Source organism: Protopterus annectens, chromosome 12.part0 (assembly GCF_019279795.1).
Source record: "Protopterus annectens isolate FY-2018-M chromosome 12.part0, PAN1.0, whole genome shotgun sequence".
Lineage (NCBI taxonomy): Eukaryota > Metazoa > Chordata > Ceratodontiformes > Protopteridae > Protopterus > Protopterus annectens.
In genome coordinates, this window is record NC_056746.1 from 498,868,281 (window position 1) to 498,882,103 (window position 13,823).

Consider the following 13,823-nt stretch of genomic DNA (forward strand, 5'->3'; position numbering starts at 1 on the left):
TCCAGCTCTTCACAGACTGTCCAAATTTTTGCCTCATATTTTGGCCTATTCCACATAAAATGTGTGGTTTTCTGGCAAATCCCTGGGATAATCTATGGACTGAAGTCACTTAATAATAACATACATTTGAATTTCAGACTTCAAATCTTTCAGAAAAAAATGTATGTTAACACAAACCCTGTTACTCCAGCAACTTTCTAAGTTTATAAGAGCAATATTTAAAATCTGTCTCTATTTTTGGGCCTTTGTTCCCCCATTTTGTTAGGCTTTGCTAGATTTCTTGTATTAAGAGCTTGAAAGGTATGCAACAGGCACTTTTCTTCTATTGTGTTGTGATGTCTAATGGATAGTATGATCAAACCATGCAATGCATGGCATAGCATGCACTGATTTTATCAATGCATCTGCTGTACTGCATACATCATTATAATATACCTGTCTCTTGTCCTGGGTGATGTCATGATATATAACTTAGTACTAGAGTCTGCCTATTTTCTCCAGCTTTCCATTTGGAGGGACTTTCATCTTCAGTATTCTCTTGGTCACTGATACTAGCCTTATCACTATCCAGAGGTTGCCATGATGCTGGTTACACTGGTGGGATCAGTTTTCTATGCACAGCCTTGAAAAACTGGTTCCTGACAGTTGTGTTGTGCAGTATGGCACACGCATCAGTAAAGCTTGTTGACCATGTCAGTAGTGCATACCAGTACCTCTCCTGAGGTGTCAAAGCATTGCAGTATCTCCTTACAAGTCCCAATACACATTCTACAACAGCAACTGTCTGGACATGGATGATGTTGTAAAGATGTTTACCTAATATTTGTAGATGCTGCACTGATGTCATCAGTAATGGCTGAAGGAGGTATCCTGTGTCAGCTGCAATACATGAAATACTTTTGGGGGATACTAGACAGCAATAAACCATAGTATGATTTAACCATTACTAGCCATCCTACAATCACTTGCTAGTATTATGATCATCTCTCTAACTGTCCATATATTTAGTTTCTTCAGTGCATATCCCAAACTGAAATATTTAACAAGCTTATTATCTTGGTGCATCTGATCATCCATATCGTGATCTGGTTTCTTCAACTGTCTTCCAGTATAAAGTACTTGACAGGACTATTCACTCTACACATCTGATCTTCATTTTTGGGACTGTTCTCGCTATATTGCAGATTTTCCTTCAAGACTCAACATGGGAACCTTTTTCTGCAATTCTTGACTATCACAATTGTCTTGCACTCTCTATTTTCCTGTTACAACACTGGGTAAAGCGCTCCTGGCTGTTCATGTCCCTTGCACTTTAATGCCTTTTTCTCATGTAAAGGTCTTCAATTCTACCTTTTCATCTTTTCCACGAACAGCATCAGATCTTGGTTTGACTGCTTTACCAACAATTTTACCTTTAAGTGAACACATTCCTATGTTTTTTATGTTCTTATTCGGTCCCCAGCGTGTACATTTGGCAGTAACCTGCAGTTTTTGCTATAACAGAATCTCTGTGCTGACCTTGCTGCAGAATTTCATTAACTTTGTATGGATATTCATGTATAGCTATGGCAGGTTTTTTGCCTTTCAACCTTTTGCCACCAACAACTGACCAGGTGAGAGACTGACGTCCTGCACTGCAGTATTCCACTATTCTTGTATTCCAAAACTGTGAGGTGACAATCCTCTCAGAATTTGCTACAGCCCATTCTCATGAAATGCTTCACTGTTTAAATAGTGTCCTTCATCAACAATTCATTTTGCATTGTGAACTGGATGTTGTATGCTTCAATTCATACTCAGCACAAATCTTCTCAATTCCTTAATTGTATATTGAGGTCCCCTGTTTTGAGAATAAAGACTTTATTACATCAAGTCAAACCTACACTTGTGTCTGTCAGTTGCTTTATAAATCAGCATTGGTTTATTTGATGGTAGACTGTGACCCATGAAATTCAGACATCTCACTTTTATTTTACAATAACTATTATTTAACTTGAAATTCTGCTATCCTAGTTGAATTAGCCTATTTTCATGCTTTTCTTGTGTCTGGCTCCACATTAATGGATTATCAATTATGCTTATAGCACCTTGCAAAACTTTACATTGAAATCCTCTTTAGGATTCCTCTGGTGATAATGAAATAGCAAATGGAATTTAAAGGAATCTGTGCCTTCTTAATGCTATACTAAATGTACACAACTTGAAGTTTTTATCATCTAGCTTTATCTGCCGGAATCCCTGCTTTGTAAATAACTTAATTTCTTGTATTGCTACGATTACTTATTTAGACATTTGTCAGCTGTTCCAAAACAATACAGATGTGCACAGTATCTTACTTTATAATAGCAACCATGCCACTGATGCATATACTTGACTCTACCAGGGAGAGTAGGGCAGTGCATGTGTAACACATGCCAACATAGTTAGCTGGAGTTTTGTAAATAATTTTGTATCATTTGACTATCACACTGACTTGTATGGATGCTTGTGTTAAAAATGTATAAACAGCATTATTATAACTGATTAGATGCATATGTTTAAACAAAGAATTCTGGAAGGGAAGAGTAGACATTTTTGAAATTGTTCTATAGCTATCAAATACTGCAACAGATCTTAGCAAAGCTCTGTGTGTGCATTGTACCAGAGTCAGGTGATCCAATGTAATGTAATTCTATAACCAGCACTGAGAGGATGGAACTCTCACAGCAGTTTGCTTTGTTTTGTTTTCTTTGGAACCTGATATAAAGATCTATGTTAGTTATCACAGTTCAGATGAGATCAGTTCAGTTAGTTGGAAACTCATCACCTTGTCTTGTGGAAGTAAGAATCTCAGCATCTAATCTTGCCTTGCTGTATTAATTAAGTTAGCTAGGGAACATCTATTCTTTAGACAGTCAGGAAATACAGTAAGATTAGTTAAGTACTGTTTTTCTGCATCTTTTTGAATCTGTCCAACTGAGTTATTTTTATTTCTCCTGTGATTAAAACTCTGGTGTTTATTGTACTTAGATATTTGGTATTTTCATGTTTTCTATTTTATTATTTATTATTAAATATTTTATACCTTTCATTGTGGCTGGTCTTTTAGAGAATAATTTTAACATTCTGAGAGTACTTGTGCTTATTTTAATGACTCAGTGGCCATTCCAAAAAGCCTTGTTGCTTTGGTTATACTCTACCATTTATATTAGTATTGATTTTACTCAATATAATTGGATACCCTTGTAAGAGCCTAAGAGTAGTTGACTGGTGGCAACAAGGTTACCTTATAATCTGGGCAGAAGGAGTACAGATACTAAATCTGTGCCAGCCTTTCCCAGGAGTGTGTTTGTGTGAAAATCAAATACCCAGTTTTGGGTGTGTAAGCTACTTAGAACAGGGACATAGTGCTCCAAAGTGAGTCTTGTTTGGGATCTGTAGAGACAGAGTCCAGTCCCAGGTCTAGAGCATGTTCCCTGTGTGCTCTTAGGGAAAACTGTGCTTGATGCAGAGAGCTGCATCTGAAAAATATTGTATAAATCCATTTCTGTTCTTAGTGACCATCTCTGACTGGTGTCAGTGGTGAGTACTGAGGCTCCTTGAGTACTGACCTAGGATAGAGAGGCAGTCACATATTGAGGACAGAGTGGTGGGATATTAATTAGACTTCAGTAGTCTGTGGGCAGTTGTTACTGAAGGTGTGTGTGTGTACTCTCAAAAACCATAAGTAAACATTCAGAGGTTCATTTTCACAACCGTTTTATTTATTTTTGGTAGTTTAGTTTAGTCAGGGAAAGCAGGCAAAGATGTCAGAAGAGGATAATGGTAAGCTGACAAAGAACCAGTTGGCCAAGGCATGCAAAACCAAAGGACTAGTGCATGCTAATCAGACTAAAGATGAAATTATTTCAGCTTTAATTGCAGCTACAACATGAACCAGTGGCCAGGAGGACAACCTGTCTGGTGCTGGGGATGTTCAGTCTTTAGAAACAGGACAGTTCACCTTTTCCTCAGAGGACTTAAACATCCATCTGAGGTTAAGGAGACTTGAACTGGAGGCCAAACATTTGGAGACTGAAGAAAGACTGTGGCATTGGGAGACCAAAGAAAAGGAGAAGCAGCAGCAGCATGAACTAGAGGCCAAACGTTTGGAGGTTGAAGAAAATGAGAGACTGTGATGAGTGGAGGCTGAAGAAAAAGAGAAGCAGTGACGATATGAGAGGGAGATGTTGACTCTTTATCTGGGTCATGGAGGTAATGGGGAAGGGAATAACTGGACCCCAGAAGCAATAAAGGTCAGTACATTTCTTTTACAGCTTGCAGAATGACTTTGATAGTTTTATTCATATATTTAAAAGCATATGCAAACAGTATAATGTTGACCAAGAGCTCTGGATATGGTTCCTGACCCCCTTACTCCATGGTAAAGCTGTAACTGCTGTTTCTAAATTGTCTGATATTGATTGTTTAAACTATGATAGAGTGAAACAATGTTTATTGAACTGTTATAAGTTAACACCTGAAGCTTACAGAAAAAAGTTTTATGAGCATAGATGCAAGGCAGATGAAAGTGTATGTGATTATATTGCTGAGTTAAAGACTTATTTCATAGGTGCGTAAGTGGATGTCAGGTCACCACTTTTGAAAGACTGGCATACCTTTTGGTGAGGGAACACATCCTTAGTACATTGCCTGAGGACATGACTGAGAGGGTAACTGCAGATAAGCTGGGGAGAAAAGGGGATCTGTACTTAACAAGTGGGGCATCACTGCACAAGAAGTGGATACCCATTTCTGCACATGGATATAAGGGAACCCATGGTGAGCAGCCTAAACTACCTCAGTAGAGTCTACCAGTAAAAGGGGAAGACATTAGGTCAGGTACACAGACAGGATTAGGGGTTATATATTTTAAATGTAACCAGAGGGACCATGTAACATACAAATGTCCACTGAAGCAAATTGGGGAAAAATAGGTGAGGTTGCCAGCAAGTGGGAATAACAGCATGCCAGTAGTAAGTTGTCTGGAGACAACAGGGGGTACCAAACTATCACCAGAGTTTGTCTCCTATCTTTGTGATGGAAGACAGGCCACTGCTAAGAGAGATGCAGCCTCTGATATAACCATTGTGAAGCCTGCAAAGCTTAAAGATGAGCAGTACTTGCTTGGGCAGTCCACTCCAGTCAGTGCTTTAGTAGGGATCCCATTCCAAATACCTTTGACCAGGGTTCACATTGACTGGGAAGATGGAAAAGGAAGCAAGCAGGTAGCTGTTTTGAGGATATTCTTGCAGATGTCATCATAGGGAATGATTTTGATAATGCAGTACCTTGTGTTCATGCAGTTGTATACAGTCAGGCTTGAAGACAGGCATGTAGGTTTGGTAGCATAGGGGAGAATCAGACAGATCCCACATCTGAAGCTGGGACTGGTGATATGGCTATTTCAGGGGAGCTACCTTGTAGCAGTGAGCCTGAAAGTGAGCCACAACTGCTTGTAGGTGCTGATGTTCCCAAGGACAGGGTAACTGCAAGAACAGAGGTGAGGGGTAGTACCCAGGCTGACAGTGAGGCACCATTGTTAGAAGATACTAGACTTCCTGTTGAAGGGGAACTGGGAGGGGTCACGAAAGTAGAATTGAAACAGGCTTAGCTTTCAGACTCTATCTTACGAAGCTTGAGGGAGGTAGCTAAGGAGACACCTGATACTCAAGGAAACGGGAGTCTGTATACTGGAACAAAGGTTACTGTATAGAGAGTGGATGCCTGATGGAGTACTAGAGGGTAAGGGAATACAGCAGCTGCTAGTACCCAGGGCATTCCATCTGGCACTTCTAGCCATAGCCCATGGCATTCATTTTGCAGGTCATATGGGCATAACGCATACCAAGAGACATATTATGCAGAACTTCTATTGGCCTGGGGTTGCAAGGGATATAACAGGGTACTGTAGGATGTGTGAGTAGTGCCAAAAGGTAAGCAAGGCAGGGGACAAAGGCAAAGCTCTGTTGATGCCTTTGCCTGTGACTGAGGAGTCATTTCAGAGGGTAGCTATGGATATTGTGGAGCCTCTGAGTACCTCAAGTGCCACAGGGAAGAAGTATATCCTAGTGGTAGTAGATTATACTACTGGAGTGTCCTTCATCAAGGCAGAAAAGGTGACAAATGCTTTGTTAGAGATTTTCAGCAAGGTAGGTTTCCCAACAAAAATACTGACTGACACAGGTAACAATTTCATGTCAGATCTGCTGATTTGTCTGTGGAAGCATTGTGGGGTGAAGCACCTAAAAAACACCCCCTGCAACCCCCATACTAATGGTCTTGTGAAGAGATTAATCTCTACATTAAAGACCATGCTATGGACGTTTGCATAGCAGTTTAGGACAGAGTAGGATAAATATTTGCCCCATCTACTGTTTGCATACAGAGCAGTACCATAGAAATTGACAAGTTTTTCACCCTTTGAGTTGCTGTATGGGCATAGGGTGAGGGGACCTTTAGATCTGATTCATGATGAGTGGAAGGGTGAGTGTGAATCCCACAAGAAGTCTGTTGTGGCATATGTCCTAAACCTCAAGACAAGGTTTAGGGAGATTATGGTCTTGGCCCAGGAGAACCCGGCAGGAGCCCGACAGTAGAAAAAGGTCTGGTATGACAGGAATGCTCAAGCCTGAGAGTATGCTGTGGGACAGCAGATTATGGTGTTCATTCCTGTCAGACACAACAAGTTGCAGGCAGCTTAGGAGGGACCCTTTGAAGTGGTAAGGAAGGTCTGTGATGTTAATTACATGATTAACCTGCTAGGGAGGTGGCAGGAGCACAAACTGTACCATGTTAACATGATGAAGCCTTACCATGATAGGGGGGCCCTAGTACTGAGTATTTGCAGTGGATGGCAGGAGAGTCTGAGGGGGATTTGGTGACTGATCTCCTCATTGAGGCTCAGACTGACACCTCTGTGGATGGCATAGCAATATTCCACAGCTATCAAGTACCCAGGTTCAAGAAATTCAAGCAGTGTTGCAGGAGTTTGGCGGCATGTTCACTGGCAAACCTGGGAGGACCCACCTGGTGCAGCACTATGTGGATACATCTCCCCAAAAGGCCTATCAAGCAGACCGTTTATAGGGTGCCTGAGCAATTCAGACAGACTCTGAGGGAAGAGATACAGGAAGTGTTGGAACTGGGGGTAATCCATGAGTCCAGCAGTCCCTGGGCCTCCTCAGTGGTATTGATACTAAAGAAAGATGGTAGCATGAGATTCCTCATGGGCTACAGAAAACTAAACAGTCACACAGAGTCAGATGCACATTTACTAATGTGGCATCCCCTAGCATTCTTAAGTGATTTCCTTAATCTAAATAGGAACATTTGGGTGAGTTCAAATATGCAATGAGACTAGCATTTATATATTTATGAATCACTCCACCATCTTGTTTTGCCTTATTACCATCTTGTTTTGCCTTATTACCATACCCTGAGAGGCTAATTTTAATAATGTTATTCATTACCATGTAATTTGTTGGTCATTAAAATATACTGAACCTGATTGTGCTGCTTGGCCTGCCCGATTTGTACAGCCTATATTTCTGAATTGACTAAACAACAAATAAAATAAAAAAAACAGAAAAAGGGAAAAAAAACAACTGTAGGTGCATAAAACCCAAAAATGTTTAATACTCCAGCCCCTCGATTAACAAGCCTTTCACAGAGTTTACATCACAGCAGCACAAGCTACATTTAAATAACAAATATCATTTCATTAATCAATTAAATAAAACAATTAAACATAAACTAATAATTAACAGAATGCAGAAAAGCCTTCCACTCAAGTTCTTTGTTTAAACCATGAGGCACCAAAGTGCCAAACTTTAAAATACAGACTTCTTCTTTATATAACAGTTTGTTTTAACATCATCCTTAACCATAACTTGTTCTAAAATGCATGCTTTCAGACTGGTACAAGACCCCAAGTGTGCTGCATGAAAATGTGATGCCACAGGACTATCCACATTTTGATTCTTAATGTCTCTAACATGCTCTTATACTCTGACTTTAAACATTCTTTTGGTTTCTCCTATATAGAAGAAACCACAAGGGCATGAGAGACAGTACACCACTCCCTTGGACAAACAAGAGAAGATATCCCTGGGCTGAAAGAAAATACCATTTATTTTATCAAAAATCCTGACCACATGAATACAAATAGAGCATTTACCACACAGAAACGTACCAGAAGTTTGTGGGGAATTAGTTAAAATTTCAGTAGGCATGCAGAATAAATTATGAACAACCGCATCTTTTATATTTCTGGCTCTCTTATAGGAGACAGTAAAGGAGTCAGGTAAATTCTTAACCCCAGACTTCCCCTTGTATAAGAATGGCCAGTAGTATCTTAAGAATTTTACTAATGCAACACTATAAATATTATATGAAGTGACAAAATATATCTTTTTATCACTAATATTCCCTGCATGACTCCTATATCTATTCACAAATTTCATATAATCTGGAACATTAGATTTGGAATTAAATATTCTAGACAATATGATTATTACAAAGATTCACAAAAAACTTGATGATGGAACTCATTTTCTAGATAGTAACAGCTGCTACCCACCCCCCCCCCATATTCTAAATGGCATTGCCTTATAATGAGTTACTGAAAATAAATAGGCTGTGTAATAACATTCAGTCTCTCAAGGAAGAGATTTTGCATTCTTGTATAGCCTTTAAACAAAAGGGATATAGCAATAGGTTCATAGGTATGTACTAGGCTATCTGCCCAAAGGCATTTATAAGCCTAGCCAGAATGTGTTGGCTTTCGCCGCCCCCTAGATTAGTTCCCTGTGCCTCTGTCTAGCAGAGCCACTGAAGTGATTCCTGGGGTAAACTTTCTGTTTCCCATCCACTCATCAAGGTTTCTCTTGAAGAGTGCTAGCGAGGAGCTCTGTCTAATGTAGATTGGAATCTTGTTCCAAAGCATGGGAAGTCTCTGGGACAGGAATCTATCCCTCCAGCATGTCCTATTTATTGTTGTGGTGAGGTTTAGATCCCTAGAGCGTGTGGCTAGAGGGGATAAGGTTTTCTTTAGGTGGAGCATGTCCATCAATTCTGGGTTGGACATGGCCTTATATGTCAGGTAGAGATCACCTCTGAGAAGGCGGTATGCAACTGAGTACAGCTGGAGTTTCTTCAGTCGAGTTGCATAGGGCATCTGTTTGAGGCCAGTAATCCTCTTGGTGAGGTACTTCTGTGGTCTTTCCAGCTGTTGTAGGTGTCTTGTAAGGTACATCCCAAATGGGACATTGTACTCTATGATGGGTCTAATGAGTGATGAGTAGAGGGGCACAATGACCTCTTTTGATCTGGATGCAAACCCTTTTGTGATTAGGTGGGCCACATAGAAGGATTTTCTAACCACTTTGGCCATGTGATTATCAAAGGAGAGATTACTATCTACTTGGGTCCCCAGATCCCTTATTACATTTTCCATATTTAGGGGACTACCATCTATGTGGTAGTTTGTAGGTACTTTGTTATTTCCAAAGGGAATATCTATGCACTTTTTGGCATTTAGCATGAGGCCAAGATTTTGACACCAGGTATCCATTTCAGTGAGACCCTTTTGGAGGATGTCTGTGTCAGCCGGTGAGTCAATTATAGTCCCTAGTTTGCAGTCGTCTACGAACTTGGTCAGCCATAGTCCTCCTGTGCTTGTCTGTACCTCTGAGAAGTAAATGCTAAACAGGAGGGGTCCTAGGACTGAGCCCTGGGGAATGCCACTTGTAACCAGTTTAGAGTCAGACCTAGCTCCCACAATTCTCACCATGTGGGTTCTGTCCATGAGCCAATTGGCAACCCATCTTGTGACATAGGGGTTTATGTTCAGGCTGTTGAACTTGTTTATAATACCAGAATGGGGAATGGTGTTGAAGGCCTTTGCAAGGTCTAGGTAGGCTGTGTGTACCACCTTTCCCTCGTCTATAGCCTTGGTAACTTTCTCAAAGACGTCCACCAGGTTAAGGAGGCATGATCTGCCCTAACAAAGCCAAACTGGGTAGGGTCCAGTGTTTGAAGGTTCCCAATGTCTCGTTTAATGAGTTCCATGATGATGCACTCCATAGCCTTGCAGACCAAGCTAGTCAGGCTTATAGGACTATAGTTCGTGGGATCCGTTGTGGCTCCATCTTTGTGGAGCAGAATTAGGGTTGCCAACCATCCAGAATTCTTCCAGACTGTCCAGAATTAATGGACACTGTCTGGAAGAACAGAAAATGCCCGTGTTGTCAGGAAAAAATGGTGCACTGTGCACATTTTCGTTTAGTTTAAATAAATTAATTTTTTTTTTTTTAGGGGCGTTCTTCTTTAAGAACGCCCTTTGCGTCCGAGTGCAGATGTGGAAAACAGTGTCCTTGCGACTGTTTACATCTGTCTACTCACTGTCTTCTGCGCGCGTGGAATTTGAATTATAAAGAAGATGGACTGTATGCTGAAAAGCCCCAGGCAAAGCACGAGTCCAGCTGGTGTTTGCTCTAAGTTTTCTCTAATCCAACACTGAGGCACATGTAAGTTCAGTTTTTTTTTTTTTTCCCTCAACTCATACTGTGTTGTATTTTAATGGGGCAGGGTGCTGCAGTCCTGAATATGTCCTCCTATGATGCCTAGTAGTAACTATGAACCTGTTTTCAGTTTGCCATCCATTTCCTATTGCAATATTACCGGCTGCTTGCCATTTTTTAATGTAACATAGGCAGTCAATTCTTCAAGGGCAGCATGCATTGATTTGTAGATGAAACACTGAAATATAAAATTGTTTGCTAGCAGCAACTTTTCATTAGTTGCAGATCTCTTTAATGTGGAATTTAGATGGTGTTTTACTTCTGCACTCTGCAGAAATTGTGCATATTGACTGATATTGGTGGATTTTAATTACATAAGTATGAGTGGCCATTTATGGTTGAAATGTTCTGAATTGGGCAGTTTTGTCATTATTGGTTCATGTGTTTTGTTTCAATGCTTACTGGCAAAATGTTTACAACTATAAATTTAACACAGTCTAACAAGTGGTGCTGTTACTGTCATGACATCATCACTGTCAAAAATAAAAAGGCTTGTTGAGGGCAATGTGTGTGTGTGTGTGTGTGTGTGTGTGTGTGTGTGTGTGTGTGTGTGTGTGTGTGTGTGTGTGTGTGTGTGTGTGTGTCTAAAAGCTGCAAGTTGAATGTTAGCCATATATTTTTCATTCACTTGTCAATGAGAAATCAGAAGTGTACAGAAAAGTATCTACCATTTTTGAGAGGTAGTTGGTATATGAAAAGAGCACCTATAGCATTACTTCTGCCTGATTACTGATGAGCCTTGTTGGGCAGCAGTGCCTGTCAAAGAGCAATATGGCTATCTTATTTATGTGAAGACTTCACTATCACATCTCATCTGATGATGTACCCTCTCTAAAGGGGCATGCATAGTCATCTGGGACAGTATGTATGTGGGTGTTTTGTACTCAAGTACCCTATTAGAACTCTCTGGAGTTTTAGTGTGAATTGGTTTAAGGGAACTAACATATGGCCATTTTCATACGGTTAACATATCCAACATTTAGGGGATTGAGTTGCCACAGCCTGGCAATATATGCTATTTAAGTATATCAGTAATACACCAGTTTTGTTTCATTAGAGATTCTACATGAGCATGAGCGTACCAGTCTTAAAGTTATGATGGCTGCTAATTCATGTCTGCTAGCTGTTATTATGTATCAAAATTTAATACAGTCAGGAAGGTGAATCAAAGAACTTTTGCTTGGCTTTAAAAATGTGTGCAAGGGGCCTATGATTTGAAAAAACCCAAAGGTAAACTTAATTCACCACTAGCTAGATGCATTTTCTTTGAATGTAGGTTTCAATGCTGTTTCAGTGAATGCGAGTTTTAAAGGCAAAGAAGTATTAAAGCTATGTCTGTTTATTACAGACTGTATTGCTTGTTTAGCAAATGGCTATTAGTGTTTGTGCTATAAAATTCGAAATAAAAGTTTTACATTAAATCCAATCTGAAATCATTGTAGAAGTAAAGCCGAAAACAGTATGCACACAGAATTTTGAACAGTATTTATGGCAACTGGGGAGAAATGGAGAGATAGTCAAGTAATGGGACACCGAAATGGCTGCGTGTGTGTGTGGGGTACCACATGCGTGGAGGGGGGGCACATGTGTGGGTGGTACCGCCTTTTGCTTTCATGTACATGTCCAGAATTTTTGACATGAAAAGTTGGCAACCCTAAACGGAATAACTGTTGCTGTGAACCACTCTATGGGTACGTAGCCTGTGGAGAGGCTGAGTTTGAACAGTGTGTTTAGGTGAGGGGTTAATTCATCTTTGAGCTCATGTAGGATGCAGCTTGGTACACCATCCGGTCCCATTGTTGCTGTGTTTTTGGCTTTGGAGAGGGCTATTAACCTGAATGTCTGTGATTTCAGGGGCTCTATATTCTTCTGGTATGGTTATGGGCCCTTTTGGGGGTGAGAGGGGGGGTGAAGTTTGCACTGAATCTGTCTGCCAGGATGTTGGCAATATCGGTCAATTCAGTGTATTTTGTGCCATTCTGCACCAACTCCGAGCAGATCTGAGCATTGCCACTTAGATTCCTGGCATAGCTAAAGAATGATTTGTGGTTATCTTTGGAGTCCTGGGCAAGTTTTCTTTCAAAGCTCACTTTGGATGATTTTATGAGGGATTGTAGTTTCTTGCTGATACTGATCAGGGATGTCTTCCCTTCTTGGGATTTTACTCTTTTCTGTACTAGTTTCCTCCTTCTATTGTATAGCTTGTTTATGGCAGGGGTCCACCAGACTGGTTTCCTTTTCTTGGAGGAGTGAGTCTTGGTTTTGCTTGGGATAGCACGATCCATGCATTCTTGTAGGTGCCCATAGAATGCATTATTAAAGGATTTTGCAGCTTAGACAGCATTATCCTTTAGCATGGGGGCTTTGAAACATTCCACCTCTGTCTTAAATATGGTGAAGTTTGCTTTTGAAAAGTTTTTCACGGTGGTTTCCTTGTCCGGGGGTGGGGGCGGAATGTGGATATCCAAAGTGATTTGTTTATGGTCAGATCTAACCAGCGAGGGGTTGACCTCCGGTGTGGAACACCGGTCGCCCATGTTGGTGATGACCAGGTTCAATATGTTGTCACCTCTGATGGGAGTGTTGACCAGTTGTTCCAGGGTGTTTGAGTTTATAAATTCTAGGAAATGTTGGGCAAGGGAGTTAGTACTTGTACCCCATTAATGTTTGGGTAGTTGAAATCACCCAATATTAGGGTGTTTGGTAGGACCTTTATGTTACCCAGTGTTTCCAGAAATGTGGAATGGGGGTCCTGGGACATGGTGTCTAAGCAAGCTACAATTTGAATTGCAGTTTTGCCCGTTGTTAGTTGCACATGGATAATCTCTGAAGCATTGTGCTGGTGCCACTAACCTGGAGGTGTGGGTATCCTTGATGAATATGGATACTCCCCTGCCTTTTGTATTTCGGTCCGGGTTCTGTTGCCAAAATGTATGGTATAAGTTGTAGCCTGGTAGTGCTGGTGTGCTCCCTGGAGCCTTAAACCAGGTTTCTGTTACTGTACATATATCGATTTTCTCCATACTGAGGAGTGCCTCGAGTGCATGCATTTTGAGGTTTAAACTTCTGGCATTGAGTAGTATTACCCTCAGATCTTTATTACTTGTGCTATTTATGGTGGAGGGTTTGTCTTTTGAGCCTTGCCTAAAAAAGGAAATATGGGGGTGGCAACAGCCTTGGCCAGTATACAAAAACCTAAGGGTGACAGGTGCAAGTCGTCTC

The 13,823-nt window shown here is 40.7% G+C and overlaps 1 protein-coding gene across 3 annotated transcripts in view; it reads right to left on the minus strand.

The window, feature by feature from the left end:
• Positions 1-13,823, minus strand: part of OTOA (otoancorin) — a 952,220-nt gene that overhangs the window by 657,249 nt on the left and 281,148 nt on the right. The gene's annotated exons all lie outside the window — the stretch shown is intronic.